Source organism: Macrobrachium rosenbergii, chromosome 5 (assembly GCF_040412425.1).
Source record: "Macrobrachium rosenbergii isolate ZJJX-2024 chromosome 5, ASM4041242v1, whole genome shotgun sequence".
NCBI classification, from domain to species: Eukaryota; Metazoa; Arthropoda; class Malacostraca; order Decapoda; family Palaemonidae; genus Macrobrachium; species Macrobrachium rosenbergii.
Genome location: NC_089745.1, coordinates 61860928 through 61877382, shown reverse-complemented (window position 1 = coordinate 61877382; position 16455 = coordinate 61860928). Strand labels below are relative to the sequence as shown.

At 37.7% G+C, this 16455-nt stretch overlaps 1 protein-coding gene and 1 long non-coding RNA gene across 4 annotated transcripts in view; one reads left to right on the top strand and one right to left on the bottom strand.

Moving 5' to 3' along the window:
* Positions 1 to 16455, bottom strand: part of LOC136838853 (uncharacterized) — a 334467-nt gene that overhangs the window by 297643 nt on the left and 20369 nt on the right. The gene's annotated exons all lie outside the window — the stretch shown is intronic.
* Positions 1 to 16455, top strand: part of hb (hunchback) — a 38511-nt gene that overhangs the window by 16666 nt on the left and 5390 nt on the right. The window contains exon 1 of one of the 2 annotated variants that reach the window (XM_067104501.1): positions 9900 to 10092. The exons of the other annotated variant lie outside the window; for it this stretch is intronic. The gene's annotated coding sequence lies outside the window, so the exon portion shown is untranslated. Of the gene's footprint in view, positions 1 to 9899; positions 10093 to 16455 lie in introns of those variants that run through there. 2 annotated transcript variants of the gene reach the window in all.

Genomic DNA, 16455 nt, shown 5'->3' with positions numbered 1-16455 from the left:
CTAGTCAAGATGGATGGAGGGTTAATGCTCGGGCGAAAAGCACCCCTGGATGGTGGTCACTGAAGAACCTAACCCCTGGATGAGGGACCCTTTTTTCTCCAAGCCTTCCTCCCTTCGTATGTTACGTTAGCGCAGGCTTACATAACACCAAAATGTTAAATACGTACTATTGCAAAATTTAATTTTGCTTCTGGTCTTTATAATTATCAGTACGCTGTTAATCATTATCTGCACACCTGTTACTTGCCAATGCAGCAATATTTAAAGGCACACAGAATAACACTAAACTTCGATTTTCAGGGGACTGAGCGGACTACAAGTAAATATTGAAGGTACTGACATGTCCTTTAGTTATACAGTACTTACGTTCTTCGAAACAGCATTAAAGAAAAGACACGCTTCATTTCATGAGAAACCCCGAAAAGTGAAGCCATGTCACGATTCACGCAGTTTAAATAATTCATTAAGCTGAATCGTGCAAGCAATGCTGAAGCCTTCAAGGTGATTAATAGGAGCAGTCTCGAGGAAATACTGTGCAAAAACCACATCCAACAATCTTAGTCATTACATAACAATGAATACAAAACAGTGAGGTATGAAAGCTGACTAAAGAAACATCGCATCTGCTGATATCTCGCAGATGTTTAGTACAACACCTGTTTTACCTAGATGTGATTACTCGGATGATAAAAAGTAAGAGCGCAAGGGGCGACAACCATACACAATGACCTGGCTATACCGCCAGACAAAAACTGACACTGCTGCGTATATCTATGGTGGCTGTAGGGCCTTACTGTGACCCACTCTCAATCACATCAGCTCCTTGAGTCTGTTGAAGGTTCCGGTCCAGGCTTTTGGACGGCATGATGGTATAATCGCCCCGCCCCCCAACACACTGCGCCTCACCCATACAAAGGGAATAAAACTTCCAGTCTTTGCCAATCTATCTTTTTTATTTTTACCGTATCTCGTCATGAATAGAGACAATAACATTAATTTGACATACCGAATTAAAAACAGTTCAATAAAATTGACAACAAAAACAGAACAATTTAAAAACAGGAATAAAACAGGAAGAACAAAAAATTTTCCAACCAAAATCAGGACGAATCAAAAAAGGAAGGGTCCAGTAAAACCAGTATGAACAAAAATAGGAAGAGTCCAATAGAAACAGAACATTAAAAACATAAGAATAACACAAACAATGATGAATAAAAATGGGACGAATCCAATGAAAAACGGGAAAAAAAAGAGGTTTTCAGCAAAAACAGAACGAATAAAAAAAGAAGACACGGGAGAAGACTATAACCACTGCATTAAAAACCTCCTGCTCAAGTGATCGCTCTTCGGTTGGACGACGTCTTCTCAATTACGGGAATTGAATGGCACAAGGATGGAAGGAAGGAAGAAAGGAAGGAGAGGTGGGAGGGAGACAATGAAAACTAATCCATTTAGTGTAACATATTCCATTATTCTCTCTCTCTCTCTCTCTCTCTCTCACTCTCTCTCTCACACACACTTGCATTTTTTGTTTTTAATCTCATACTCGTGTCGTATCTGCAGATACTTGCACATGTCTGTTAGTTGGAAAACTGCCATCTTTCTTATATTCACTGAAGTTTAACATTTTCAGGAATTTTTTCATTGCAGTCTATGAAGTGTCTTCACCTTCCCCCAATCCCCCGACTCGCTGATTTCGGCGGTCTATGTTAGTCTATGTAGCCCCCAACTTTCTTGCTTGCTGTGCCGTCTATATATGTAGCCCACACTTCTCACTCCGCGGTCTATATATCCCCACTTCTCTCTCTATCTTGCCGGCGGTTTATGTAGCCCAACTTCTCAATCTTTCTCTCATTCCGGCGTCTATGTAGCCCCACGTTTTCTCTCTCTGCGGTGTTTCCCCCCACCTTCTCTCTCTCTCTCTCTCTCTCTCTCTCTCTCTCTCTCTCTCTCTCTCTCTCTCTCTCTCTCATATTTCAAAATTCGAAATATTTTGCGTACTTAAAAAATCAAAATATTTAGTGTATTTCAAAAATCAAAATACTCTATTTATTCAAAGAAACTAAACCCAAATTATTATTTGGATAACATAAATTCAAAGCCCATTTCTCGTAAAATTTGTTTTAAGTAGCATGAGGATCACTCATATGCAATAATAAAAAATTATGCAGCCACTCCACATTCCTAACTTCATTTTTCTTTTCAGGAGTACCCTCACAATTGAAAATAAAAAAAAGACAGTCTACTTAAAAATTAGTCTGATAATAAGACAAAGCCACTTTTAGATTCCAACTTGTAAGAATGAAAAAAGAGAACAGAAGTCCAGACTTTCAAAAATATATACTAAGACCAGTGTATTTACTTAAACATTACTCTTGATTCACACACACACACACACACACACACACACACACACACACACACACACACATACACACACATATATATATATATATATATATATATATATATATATATATATATATATATATATATATATATATATATATATAATATATAACATATTCCTGTGATAAAAAGACACCATTTGCAGTTTCACTGACGACTCACCGGCTTATGTTAGGGTAAATTACTCAATAGTAACTATAATGTAATAGTAACTATAATGTACAAAGATTAAGAACAATTATACTTACATACCTGGGCCAATATAACCATGCATAATGTCACGTCTGATCATTTTCATCTTTAGTCAAGCTCACAATTGTGCACACTGATACATAGCCTATATGACATTGTTTAAGCCAGCAGAATTTGAAGATGTACTTCTCAAGACAAAAGCTCGTAAAAACAAAAAACTTACCATCAGTTTTTGATGCAATCAGTTAAGACAAGTATTCTTAACTAAATCAAGTAAAAAGCGAATTACTTATTAGTATTCAATGAAAACAATTACTAACAGTATTGCCTGAACAATAAAGTGTCACCTGTTCCTATTCGAACCGTCGAAAAGGATAAAAGACTGAAATTCGAACCACCCATCGCAAGAAAACCTCTTAATTCGACGCTGCTCGACCGCCATGCAAAACCTCACATGCCGACTACAACCTGGGCCATTTTGTACGACTTTCTCTCGCGCACAGACGCTCACATTCAGGATGATCTCATCCGAGAGGAGCAATCGAATCGAGGGGTGGAGGCGACGAGCGAGGAGGTACGGCTGCACAAACGAGGGGAAGGCACAAGGCCAGCGCAGCCAGTCGAGAAGCGTCCTCATCGCTGAGATGTTGCCATGACAACCAGCAACGCTGATTTACAGCATCGAGCGGGGAGCGAGGGAACTGTTGAAACGATGATGGTTGACAGGTGGAGTGGATTATATGGATGAACTAGAATACGAAGTCAACAGGTGAACTATCAGGTGAAAGCTGGAATTAATTTACAATCGCTGCTGGAGTCTTACTTTCTCGTTAACATTCAAGATGCAAGAGAATACAAAATATAGCTTGCTAACTTAATGGAATTCTTTACCCGGGGAGGTTTTTGGTGCTTTACATTTTGCAACCCTCAACTGTCGTCTAACATCTCGGTATATAATTCATTACTTAGGTCGACAGAGGCAAACTAGGTTTTGAGAACCCATTCGTCGCTCCGCGTCCAGTCCGTGAAAGGAACAAGTGTGGCCCTCTAGTTAGACAATACTACAAGCTTCGAGGCCGGATTACAGAGCAAGGTAGTTCTTCATTGGAGGGGTGGGTAGAGCTCTCGGCTAGCACGCTGTTGGCCCAGCGTTCGACTCCCCGACCGGCCAATGAAGAATTAGAGGAATTTATTTCTGGTGATAGAAATTCATTTCTCTTCACAATGTGGTTCGGATTCCACAATAAGCTGTAGGTCCCGTTGCTAGGTAACCAGTTGGTTCTTAGCCACGAAAAATAAGTCTAATCCTTCGGGCCAGCCCTAGGAGAGCTGTTAATCAGCTCAGTGGTCTGGTTAAACTAAGATATACTTAACTTACAGAGCAAGGTTACTATAAAAGACTCGCAAAATAGACACCAGCTGCGAATTCCACAAAAATTAATCGTGAAGGTTTTTTGTTGTATTTTTACTCAATTATTTTACACATATTGTCTGTATACATGTTTACCATTTGATGCGAAGGCGTCATCCGAGTTAACGACAGGGTCAGGGAAAATGTTACAAAAAAAAAAAATTATGAACTATGGTCTGCACCGTAATGCCGAGAACTTATTTTTGACAAAAATTCTTGGACGGACTGCACGTTTCAAATGAATACCACTATCATTATATATATATTTACTAATGGACCATATATATATAATATGCCATATATATATATATATATATATATATATATATATATATATATATATATATATATATATATATATATATATATATAATAACAATAACACGCGTGACTTTTAATTGAAAAAAATTAAGCCCCATTCCTCTTCAGTTATGTGAAGTTATAATTTAAAGGAAAGAAAAATATTTAAATGTTTGATTTCTAATGCATTTTATATGTAGGAAATTAATTTTACTTTTACTCAAGTCTTAAGAAATAAAGAATTTAGATTTTAGACATTATTCCTTTGACAAAAAAAATTAACATTAAAGCATTGTTTCTTTTATTATAAATTGGAATTAAAGTGCCTCGTTATCCCCCAGAAACGACTTCATCACCGCCAGTTTGAGAACCATAAGCTTTAGGCTGAAATATATATATATATATATATATATATATATATATATATATATATATATATATATATATATATATATATATATATATATATATATATATATGAATGAATCCACATTATAACTCCTGTCGTATTATTAACAAACTGTTGGTGGACGTTCAGTATTAGTAGTAATAAAATGCATTAAATAAAGCAAGAACATACTGTAAAACAGGAATCACTCCTGTTGGATAAAACCATAAGGACTGTGTGCATTAGAATTAGAAAAATGTGAAAGCCGAAACAGCTCGTACACATACAGTAGGCTACATACAAACAAAGTGAGGTTTTACCTACGAAACTCCAAGCACTGCATGCTTATGCTACCTTCCATTCCACCAAACCTATATTGCTCATAAAAAGCCTTAAGAGTAGCATAGCATAAAAGACTATGGAAAAACGACTCTTTCTTGTACATCGTAACACGAAAAACGCGTCTTTTCTTGTGCATCGTAGCTATCATCGACGACATCATTTGGCCAACAACTGAAACATTTCAGTCAGCTTCTTCAAAGGTTTCTTTCAGCCTCGCTTACACTGTCACGACCTTACTCAAGATCAACAGGCTTCTTCGTCCCATTAGTTGGACAATTTCTCCCTCTCTCTCTCTCTCCTATTCATTTCCCTAAACACAAAAGAATTTATTTACACGCAAGCCAAAGAAGTTCGGTAAAATCTCATTAGAAAGGAAACGGTAAAATCTCATTAGAAAGGAAAGGCCTTAATAAAGCGAGACTGTGTGCAAGAGTGGTGAACGGAACTCAGGTTCTTCAAATTATAGTATATTTGAAGGCCCTTCGACGGAACGGTGCGCGCGCGTTAATTATAATATAGAAAAGACTGATGATGTGGAAGTTTTCTACACAGGAGGTTCATCTGAGATTCTGCTTTAATGTGACTGTGTTAATGAACGTTGTCTTGTATCTTCTTTCCATCCACCGGTATTAATGAAAACTACATGCTTTATATATATATATATATATATATATATATATATATATATATATATATATATATATATGTGTGTGTGTGTGTGTGTGTGTGTGTGTGTGTGTATGTATGTATGTATGTATGTATGTATGTATGTATGTATGTATGTATGTATATATATATATATATATATATATATATATATATATATATATACACACATACAAGCACACATACACACACATACACACACACACACACACACACACATATATATATATATATATATATATATATATATATATATATATATATATATATATATATATATATATATACATACATATATATATATATATATATATATATATATATATATATATATATATATATATATATATAGTATATGTATATATTATATATGTGTGTATATGCCTATATATGTGTATATATATATATACACATATTATAGACTTGTTGCAGGCTGCAAGACAAAAAAAAAAATTATTCTCGCTCCTACCAAGGCCCATCCATTTTAGTTGAAAGGTTTGTCTTCTGTTGATGCTGTCTTGTTAAAACGGCTCTTGCTCGTAAGAGCAGCCCGTGAGTAAAATGGCTCATCAGTGAAATAGAGTGTTTGTGTGCGTGTCCTTCAAGCTACTTACCTCCGAAATTTGCGTTTGGTGTGACAAACGACAAAGTCCTGGCCAAGTCTGTCAAGTACCCCTATTAATCTGTAAAATCTGGGATTTTCTTTATATGTGATAAGTTTCACAGAACTTGAATGGAATGGAATGTAGAATTTAGGAAAAAGGCCAAGCGCTGGGACCTAGAGGTCATTCTGCGCTGAAACGGACTTTGGGAGTAGAAAGGTTTGAAAGCTGCAACAGGAGAAAACTTCGCACTTGCACTATGAACCAACTGTTAGGAGAGAGTGGATAGTAAGATAGAAGAAAGAGAATATGAACGGAGGTACAATACTGTAGGAGGAATGAAAGGGATTGGAGCTAGGGACCGAAGGGACACTGCAATGAACCTTTAAGTAATGCCTACAGTGCACCGCGTGAGGTGCACTGATGGCACTACCTCCTACGGGCCATAGAAATTTTAGACAAATGTATGAAATCAGTCCGCAGTTCATAGCTTCATTCAATTAAGCCTGAAATCGAACGTCAAACATATTCAAAACATGAAATTGCACAAAGTGAAATATTTCAATCAAGCAACGACGAAAAAAAGTAAATGAACGAATGGTCTACTACATTATCGACATTTTAATATATATATAACATTATTATAGTAAAATAAAACTACACTATAGCACCACACAAAACATTCCAAAACACCAACAAAATACAATAAATATAAATATAATAAACTTAACGAAAATAAGAATTCTGTTTCTCCGATCCTAAGGATAAAATTAATAACATTTATTGAAATAAAAACGTGGTCCAGTTCACCTGACCACGATGCTCTTAGCCGGTGCATGCAGCAGCTGTTGTCCACAGAGTAAGGATAGATAATAGGCAAGTGAGAATTCCTCCCTTGTGCTAATCTTCCAATCTCATCCTTCTTCAATTCGGGAGAAACTTCTGCTTCTTTCAAACACATCCTTCAGCCCACAATCCCTTCTTAATCTCCTCCTCCTCCTCCTCCTCCTCTTTGAGCACAAAAGGCCATGGCACCGCTGTTTTCTCACAATTTGTTAACTTCCCACATACTTCGGATGTCTTGTGAGGTGCCGTTATGCCTTTTCCCATAGTAGTTGTTTGTCCGTAAAGAATGGCTTTCGGAGTTCCTCTTCGACCCAGTTTACCTGTCGCCGACCAGTCCTAACCGACAGGTCCAATACTTCCTTAACCTTACCCAACTCCCGCTTTTCCCATACTATGGAGACGCCGCGCCGGTGTAAAAGAAGGGAGAGGCAGATTCCTCCCCCAAAGTTGACCTTGTTTTGACGTTAAAGGGGACCCCCGATTACGCTCTTTCGGATCACTGTTGTGTAAAACTCCCATCTCCCTATGACAAGTTATTTTCCTTCCAAAGGCCATCAGATTTAGGGGCTAAAATTCTTCCATTGTTCTCCAAGGAGTAATCCAACCGTTTCGTCCCGACGTTATCCCTTCAGGCGACGATATCCGCAAGGTAGTAAGGACACTTGGATAACCCTGCCAATTACGCCAAACTAATCCCTTAACTGTTTCCTCCCCACCACGCAGAAACTCGCTATGTAAATAGCAAAGACGAGCTTTTATTCTCATAACTATTATTCTGGTGTGATACTAAAAGGTTAGCAATCCCTTCTTGATCTGAAAAGAAACTAAATGTGATCATCCAAGGAGGTCCGGACAAAAGTTGCTCCTATTGGCTGGCGGAACTAGAGGAAAGTGGGTCACCTCAGGTAAGAGGAGGTTCGCCATGTGCGACAGCAACGAGTCAGGTGGAAAGTTTTTTCCCTCTGGACCTCCAGCTCTCGCCTTGCTTTGCAGTAGCTCGAATATTCGTGTTAAGAACCTACAGCTGATTCTCAGCGCTGAAAAAGCGATACGAAATTCTACTGCAGGACGAATGAAAGACAAAACGTACTTGAACATCGTTGTTTACACATTCATGTGCATTCTCCAGCCTCCACCCCCATCCCCACCTCAGCTAGTACTGCCTCCGCCCAGCAATGCCTCTCGGCTGCAAAACCAGAATGGGAAGCTTAACTCGGTATTGTACGACTTATCTAAATCGACTTTATATAATTTCCTTCAAGGTTTGAGGCGACCGCAACCAATTTCGCAGAGAGTAGGGAATATTAACTAGTGCAACCACCAACATAAAACAAAAACAAAAAACTTTCTCTGCTGGATTTAGGATCAGGACTGAACAATTTTTTTCATACTAACACCTAATATAGACCTGCATGAAAACATTTAGTCGTGTACAACGAAGTACCTATTATCTAATCATACCGGAACCATCACTAACGGGGTGCTTTAGTGCTGGCTTATATTTGTAATAAGTCGTTCAAGTATCATTACATTAATAATAAAGCTTTTTTTTCTTTACTATTGTAACAATTTTCTTTGTGCATCAAGATATTCTTCATAAAGATTAGACACGAATGCTAATTAATCAAAATCATTCCACGACTAACCGGAATATGTAGAAAGAATGTTTTTTTTTTATTATTTGAGGGTAGGGAATCTTGACTGTTGATCTTTTAATATCAATTTCGAACAAGCAATTCCGCAAATAAAGGGCTTTGCATAACCTGTAAGTTCAAACAATGCCCGTAACTTCACTGGGAATATATTGTAAAGCACTAGGAAGTAACATTTGTAATAACGATACCTGACCATATTGCAATGCGCACAGCCACTGTTAGTAACAGCCAACATTACTGAGACTTTTCCCTTTCTTCACGGATAATTATGGCGACTGGGTACATTTAAGTAAACAAGGTGTTCGACAACGTGCAGGTACGAAACGGTTCCATTTCATTGACATATACATTAAATCCGTTCCAGCGTTCCCGGAATGATCCTTGCAGCTGTTAAGTTTCACGCTGAACCTATCACTAAGAGAGAGAGAGAGAGAGAGAGAGAGAGAGAGAGAGAGAGAGAGAGAGAGAGAGAGAATTCCAAACAATTATTGTTTTCTAGTAACCTAGATTTCGTTCACATCAACAGTATAAAGATTCTACTGATCGTCAGACTTGCCGAGGTAACTTTAACTACGGAGTTAATGAGGTGTACACATTTCCATCACCTGAAAAAGCAAATAATATTTAAGCTGCCGGTACCTTACCATGTCTGTTACCAAGTGGGACTAAAATAACTGGGTAAATTGGTATAATAGAATGTGAAATCAATTCTCTCCCCCTCTTCATCTCTCCCAGAAAGTTTCCTTAGCACTGGAGGGCTCGAGCCTTGCTCAACACCTCTCACGGCCAATCTTTTATCTCCTGATAAAATGTCCAAAAGCCAAACAACGAGAAAAAGCTAAATGAGCAGCCACAAACCCACGCAGTCCTGGACTTTGGATTATCACACGTGTTTGAAGTCCAGCGTTCAATTAGTATCTTGTTTTGATGGAAAAGGATTAAGCCAGTAAGCCACATGAGATAAGAGGTTCTGTGAGCACTGGGAGGAGAGGGAAATAATCGTGGGGGTTAGGGAAAAAGGGGGGAAAGGGAGGGAGAGGGTGTCCAAAACGCCTCCAAGGCCTAGGCCTAGGCAGGATAGGCAGTTAACCCGTCACGCCAGTGTGATACAGTCGCATCCTCCAGTAGACCGTGGTCAAACTAAGCGACTCCTGTGGGAGCAAGGAATCACTTAGGAGAATAACAATTCGTCGGACGCGAGTCTGTTTCGTGTAGGCCATCAGCACCGAAGTAACTACTGTGATACTCAACTTGGATTTTACTCTTTGTTCAAACATACTGGTAAGTTTATTTGTGATCTTAAACCTTGTCGCTGAGTGCGGGACTTGTAAGAATTCCCAATGGATACCACAAATATATAATTGTATCGACAAAACGTTATATCACTGAAAGATCATTTAAAGAATAGAAATGAAATATAAGAAAATTTAAGGTCAAAATTAATTTCGAAAAATTCATAGAAAATATTAAAAGAATGTATATATCAACAAGCACGTTATAACAACAAAGAAACGTATGATAAACAAAAAATCTAGGCTCGACAGTGTCTGTCACAAAGTCCTGATTTACGCTTTTCGTTTACTCAAGTCTGCACTTTTCGATAAAAATAGCTTTTTCCCCAATTCCGATTAATACTGTGTATCAGGAGATTTCTTATGGTTAAAGATCACCTCGAGGATACGTTACTCAAAATACCGAATATATTCGACACTTTTATTCTAATTTATGCTTTGAAGGCCAAGTAAGTTACTGTTCCTTTATATCTATATACACATATATATGTATATGTATGTATAATTAAATAAATAAATATATCTATAATATATATAAAGGAACATTAAGTTACTTGGGCAAACGGGGGCACATGGCTACAGTAAACTCTACGTAATTCGCACGGCCGTTTGAAAAAATAAACACACATTCAAGTGGACACACTGTTTTGAGCTACTGAGCGTTTATTTAGTTAAAAAAAAATGTAGCTAACACCAATCTCTTTACTCTTTTTAAAGCGAAAGTGTACTTCGTCGTCAGCTCCTTACCAATGAATTCACAAAAAATTCTGAAAGTGGAAATCTATTACTGATGATGATGATGTAGAAAAGGACAAAGAAACACAATGGATATATCAATGTGTGATAACACCATTTTACATATTTTTTGTGTGCATGTGTATGCAGAGAGAGAGAGAGGGAGAGAGATGGAATGAATCTTGGACATGATTCCGCTTTGAAACAGCTTAATACGTGCTCGCACGTGCGGTGACTTTTGTTTCACAATAACTGTATCAAGGTACGTCACAATGATGTCGGTCTAACTGTATCATTTTCTGCTCTCCTCGTAATCCCACTTACATCAGTTGTTACTTAATAAAAAAAAAAAAAGTACCGGTTACCTGGTGATGTTAATTCAGGCCGGAGTTGTTATCAATCATTCGTATTCTTCTAAGGAATTTGACTTTAGTAGACATCTTTATCTTTGAGTTTCGATTGCTATAGAAGCTACACTTCAATAGCGACGGCAGCTATGCCACTGCCATCCTACAACAGTCCCACAAAAGTCCTACAAGGCCACCGGGTTGCATAATCCAGAGATGTATGCTAGTACTGCACCAGCCCCGGTTTTTTTGCTATGCCCTAGGTTAGGTTAGGTTAAGTTAACCTAGGTTAGGTTAGGTTGGGTCGGGTTAAGCTATATCAACACTAAACCGTAATTTGGGTGTGAGAAACGTAATGAGATTATTTTCAAGAAAATTCTATGGTTAGTTTTTAAGATGTGGCGTCCCGCTTTTTTTCAGGGAAAGGTCCCGGGCTGGTGCAATACTCGGTTACATCTCGGGAAAGTGCCACCGGGATAGTGCTTTAATTATTTCAATATCCCAGAGTTGAGTTCAGGTCAGAAAAACTTTATTCCATACCCTGTCATAATTCATATTTAAATGGCAAAAACTGCAAGTTTCAAAACCCGCGTGGATATTTCCTAGGAGTAGTTATCCGTTGAAGTACTCAAGCAGTGAAAGCTTGTGGAAACTGAACTGTTTTCAAGTTGCCTAGTGTTTCTTTCGTCATGCTTTAACTACTCTTCTGAGGCTTTCGGAAAGTCTGATGCACCATCATTAACACACAAGAGATGAAAAGAAGGTTAAATAATAATAATAATAATAATATATGAAGGGAATAGACCCTCTTTGAAACAGGTCTTATTAAAAAGGATGGCTGTATTATGCGAATTTATATTATACAGTATCTTTTCTATTTTCCTTATAATTCTCCCTGGGCCAATCATAATTCAGCACCGATCAAGATCCCCCCCCCCCTTCTTCTATAAATACACCGACCCAAGCGCCTTGTTTCTCCAGGCCTTTTTCAACCACGTCCAGAGGATGACCAACAAGATGGTCGAAACATGTCGACGGTACCACAACCTGAAGTAGAACCTGAATTCAGACGACAAAGGATTTCTAATTGGATATTTCAATAAAAGACTCCCCGCATTCCACACACTATCCGTTTTCCAATATGAATATCGGCCAGTTGCTGACCAACATCGCTGAGCCCGAAAAGCGAATTATAAGGAAAATAGAGAAGATACTGTGTAAGATAAATTAGCATAATACAGCCATCCTTTTTAATAATAATAATAATAATTTATAATAATAATAATAATAATAATAATAATAACAATAATAATAATAATAATAATAACAATAATGCACTATCACAACAAGCGTACCTACACCATTATAAAAATCAGCACATCGCAACACAGCTTAAGAGGGGAACCAGCCACGTCCCAAAACTTGCAAGCCAGCAAGTATAACATTAAAAAATAGTCCCATGAAAGTGAAAATTGAAAAATTCAGAATCAAACATCACAAAACAACTTATGCTGAATGAAGGTCCGCATGGCTTGCTCAACAAGTACGAATTCCTATTGAAATAGAAAAACACCTTTAGTTATCTTGTGCAATCCCGCTGGTAATCGATCCTCTTCCTGTATTCCTTATACTGACATTTTACCGACTGGTTCCCACGTGTCAACTACCGCAATATGATTTGACTCATGCCTTGTCTGTGGATCTTACCATTGCCAATATCCTCTGTGATTTCTAGACTTTTAAAAAGTTCTTACGCTGTATGCAATATGCCATACATATCTCTTCAGGCTTTATAACTTCACGAGAGAGAGAGAGAGAGAGAGAGAGAGAGAGAGAGAGAGAGAGAGAGAGAGAGAGAGAGAGAGAGAGAGATTTGGGGGATGAAAGAATTACTCGGCTGACCGGTCAAGCCTTGTAATCAGCTCGGCGCGTGTCAGCGTCGCTATTTTAGCTACTTCCACAACTGTTTGCGTCACCTCACTTGTTTGTTTGTCTTGCTTTTGGGTGTCCCTCGACACCAGCGGGACCCTTTCAGAGATACAGGAACTACAGACAAAGGACAGAGGAAAGAGGTCAAACCGTGTCGAGGCTTGACGATATAATAAATCGGTATAAAATCTCCATGATATCGGGAAACCGATGCTTGTACCTTGTAAATGCCATGTAAAAAGGCGTATAAATCAGTTACATGTGCACCGCCTGATTCAACTACTTTTTTTTTCCTTCCAAATGACAGTTTTACCTTAAAATACAATTAAAAAGTACAAAAACAACTACGGCATCTACTTTATTTTAAAACAATCTGCATCGGGGATATCATGGAGAACCCCCAAACAGATTAGAAATAAAATACTCAGAGAGTTCTTTCGTTCCTCGTGACATTCATTTTTGGACAGTCTGTAATAAGAAGGCCGGTGGCAACCAATTAAGACGAAAAACAACAACCTGAAGCATCCTGACGTTGCAAGTACTGGGTCTTTCCGAGTTAGGGCATATTGCTTACGCGGGCTTTGTCGGCACATCTGTCGATTAGATGCATTACTTGCTGGTGATCTTTTTATTCAGTAGCCTAAATGCGGAGATGTCGTATCTGATAATGGAAACTCTCCCTGTCAGAAAAATCAAAGGAAAGTGACAACTTGCCCCCCCTTGCTTCAGATAAGGTGTCAATCCCACGATGAGCTGTAGAACTAATCTTAAAGTACCGTGCACCAGTGCATAACTTTCTATGCATGTCGATGTAAAAATTTGATATATAGATTTTGCGGGGCTGCTTGTCTTTTTTCACACTGCACACTGTATAATTTGAAATTTAGCTTTTAACAAGTTAATGGTCTTTCCACACGAACGTTTACTCGTATATTTTGACGTAAAGGGTAATGAACTCCACGTTTAGACGTGCCATCGTCCAACCCAAGTCGGCCTCTCTCTACAATGGCCCTTATATAAGAATTTAGAATGAAGATACTTTGGTTGAGCGTCAGGCGGTACTAGTGTCCCTTGGGTCGGAAATTGTAGTACCGATCATATCTTTTACTACAGTCAATTTTACAGTGACTTTGGCGACTGTCCCAAACGATGGTAACCAATGACTGTAAAATGGAATTCATTCCACAAAATCCTAATTACGCGTTGTAATAAGACGAATCAATGTACATATAAAGATATTAAAGGATAAAATAATCAGCTCATTATAATATAAAATAATGGACCTTAACAACAGCTACAAAAACATGTTTCGAACTTATTTTGCATTATATATGCATTTAGAAATAATAGTTCTAAAAACACAAAAATACCATTATCATGATACGACAAGCTCATGTCTCACCGAAAATGCTACAAAAAAAAAATTCACCAATGTTTTACTACTATTGGACATCATAACGCATGCAATTCCAGCTCAACCACTTAATAGTAACACCAGACTGCAAAACAATAATACAACTGAAGAATTCTTCAATTAACAACCTGATTAAGACGCGGCAAGCCATTAAAGCACTATAAAGAAGCTGTTAACAATTTCGCGTTTTATACCCTTGTAAAAGGACATAAAATGCTGATGACACTACTTTGTAACAGACAGTTCACAAGAGCACAAAAACTCTACGGTAATAAGATGCCATATAAACCGAACACCGCAGATTATGCTGTCGCTCGGTTGTTCCCAGAATTGCTTCCAATCAAAATTATCTACATATCCTAAAGACGTTACAGACATTTATTAATGTAAGAGAACACTATACTTGGTTTTTCTCTTTTCCTAAGGATCAAAACAGCTACCGGTCACTTCTATGAGTTATCAACATACATTTTTTTCATGAACCAAAGAATATGACGATGTACGGAATCGCACTTGTTTCATGACCTAAAATCTCTTTTTTTATTTCCTGCCGTAAGGCATCTTAAGGTCTGGAGCAAATCTAGCATGAACATTTAGTGCCCCAAACACACACACACACGCATATATATATACTGTATATGTGCGTGTGTGTGTGTTTGTGTTTGTGTGTAGTAGACCGCCAACTTATTATAAAATATGTCTATGTTATTAGAATTTGACTAAATTCCCAGAAACACTAGAACCGTACTACCCACCTTGCGTAGCGAACTCAAAAACTTAAAACGTTATACATTTGTTTAGCCTATTTAAAATGGAAGGTCTCTGCAATTTCCTTTACACGTTGGAACAGTAAGGAAAAAACAATGAAAAGGGTTATTTCATGATTATATTCCCTTTCACCCATTCCCGCAATATATACATGAAACAAAAATAAATCTGGACTTGGAACAGCGGATAAATATGTTATTGTATACTGTGTGGATTGGGACCCGAGTCTTGTCACCTGGCTGGAAATTATGTAATGCTCTCTCTCTCTCTCTCTCTCTCTCTCTCTCTCTCTCTCTCTCTCTCTCTCTCTCTCTCTCTCTCTCGCCTATAAAACATCGAAGACCTATAAATAGCGATCTCTCAATTAAAACTACAACAAGCACTGGCATTAAATAGTTGTTGCAGCCACTTATCATTATAAATTTCGTTAAGATTACAACTCATATATTCGTTCATCTACAAGTAACTTTCCGGGAATTGATTAAATTTTGAGAAAGTCATGATTTAAATTCGATAGTCTTCGCTTACTCTACGTAACCTATGAATCCTTTTTTTTTTTTTTTTTTAAGAATATAGGAAAAATAAAATATTTTCATTTATCAGCGGGAAGTTCCCCGCCAGACACGGAAGGGAGGTGACCATGAATCAAAAACAACTGACCTAAAGGGTCGACCACTCAGTGTGACCTATGCTGACCTCTCCAACTGTCCAACAGTACAGTGGTCCGGTGAAAGTGATTCTTTATCAGCTGTCTACGCAAGACTCAACAGATGTTACGTTCAGTGACTGTCGCTATATAAACAGGCCATCATTCTCTACAACGTATTCCACATTTCGCCTTTGTTATGACAATGACAAGTGTATTTCGTCACCAAAAGTAAAATCTTTCCTGCATAACCTTAAGAATTGGTACCATTTTTATTTAATCATCCACAAAATCAAATCACTAATTGTCACTGCTTTCCTTTTGAAATAGTTTCCTTAATGAAAACTTATAAACATCTCTAGTGAAACGCAAATTGCAGCAGTAACATCCTATGCATGACATCACGTTGCAGCGTAATTAGCATCAATTATAGGGTTTCAGAACTGATCGACAGGTTCACATTAGTCAAAGAACTAATTCACATCACAAAACACTACAGCTATTTCAGAAGTG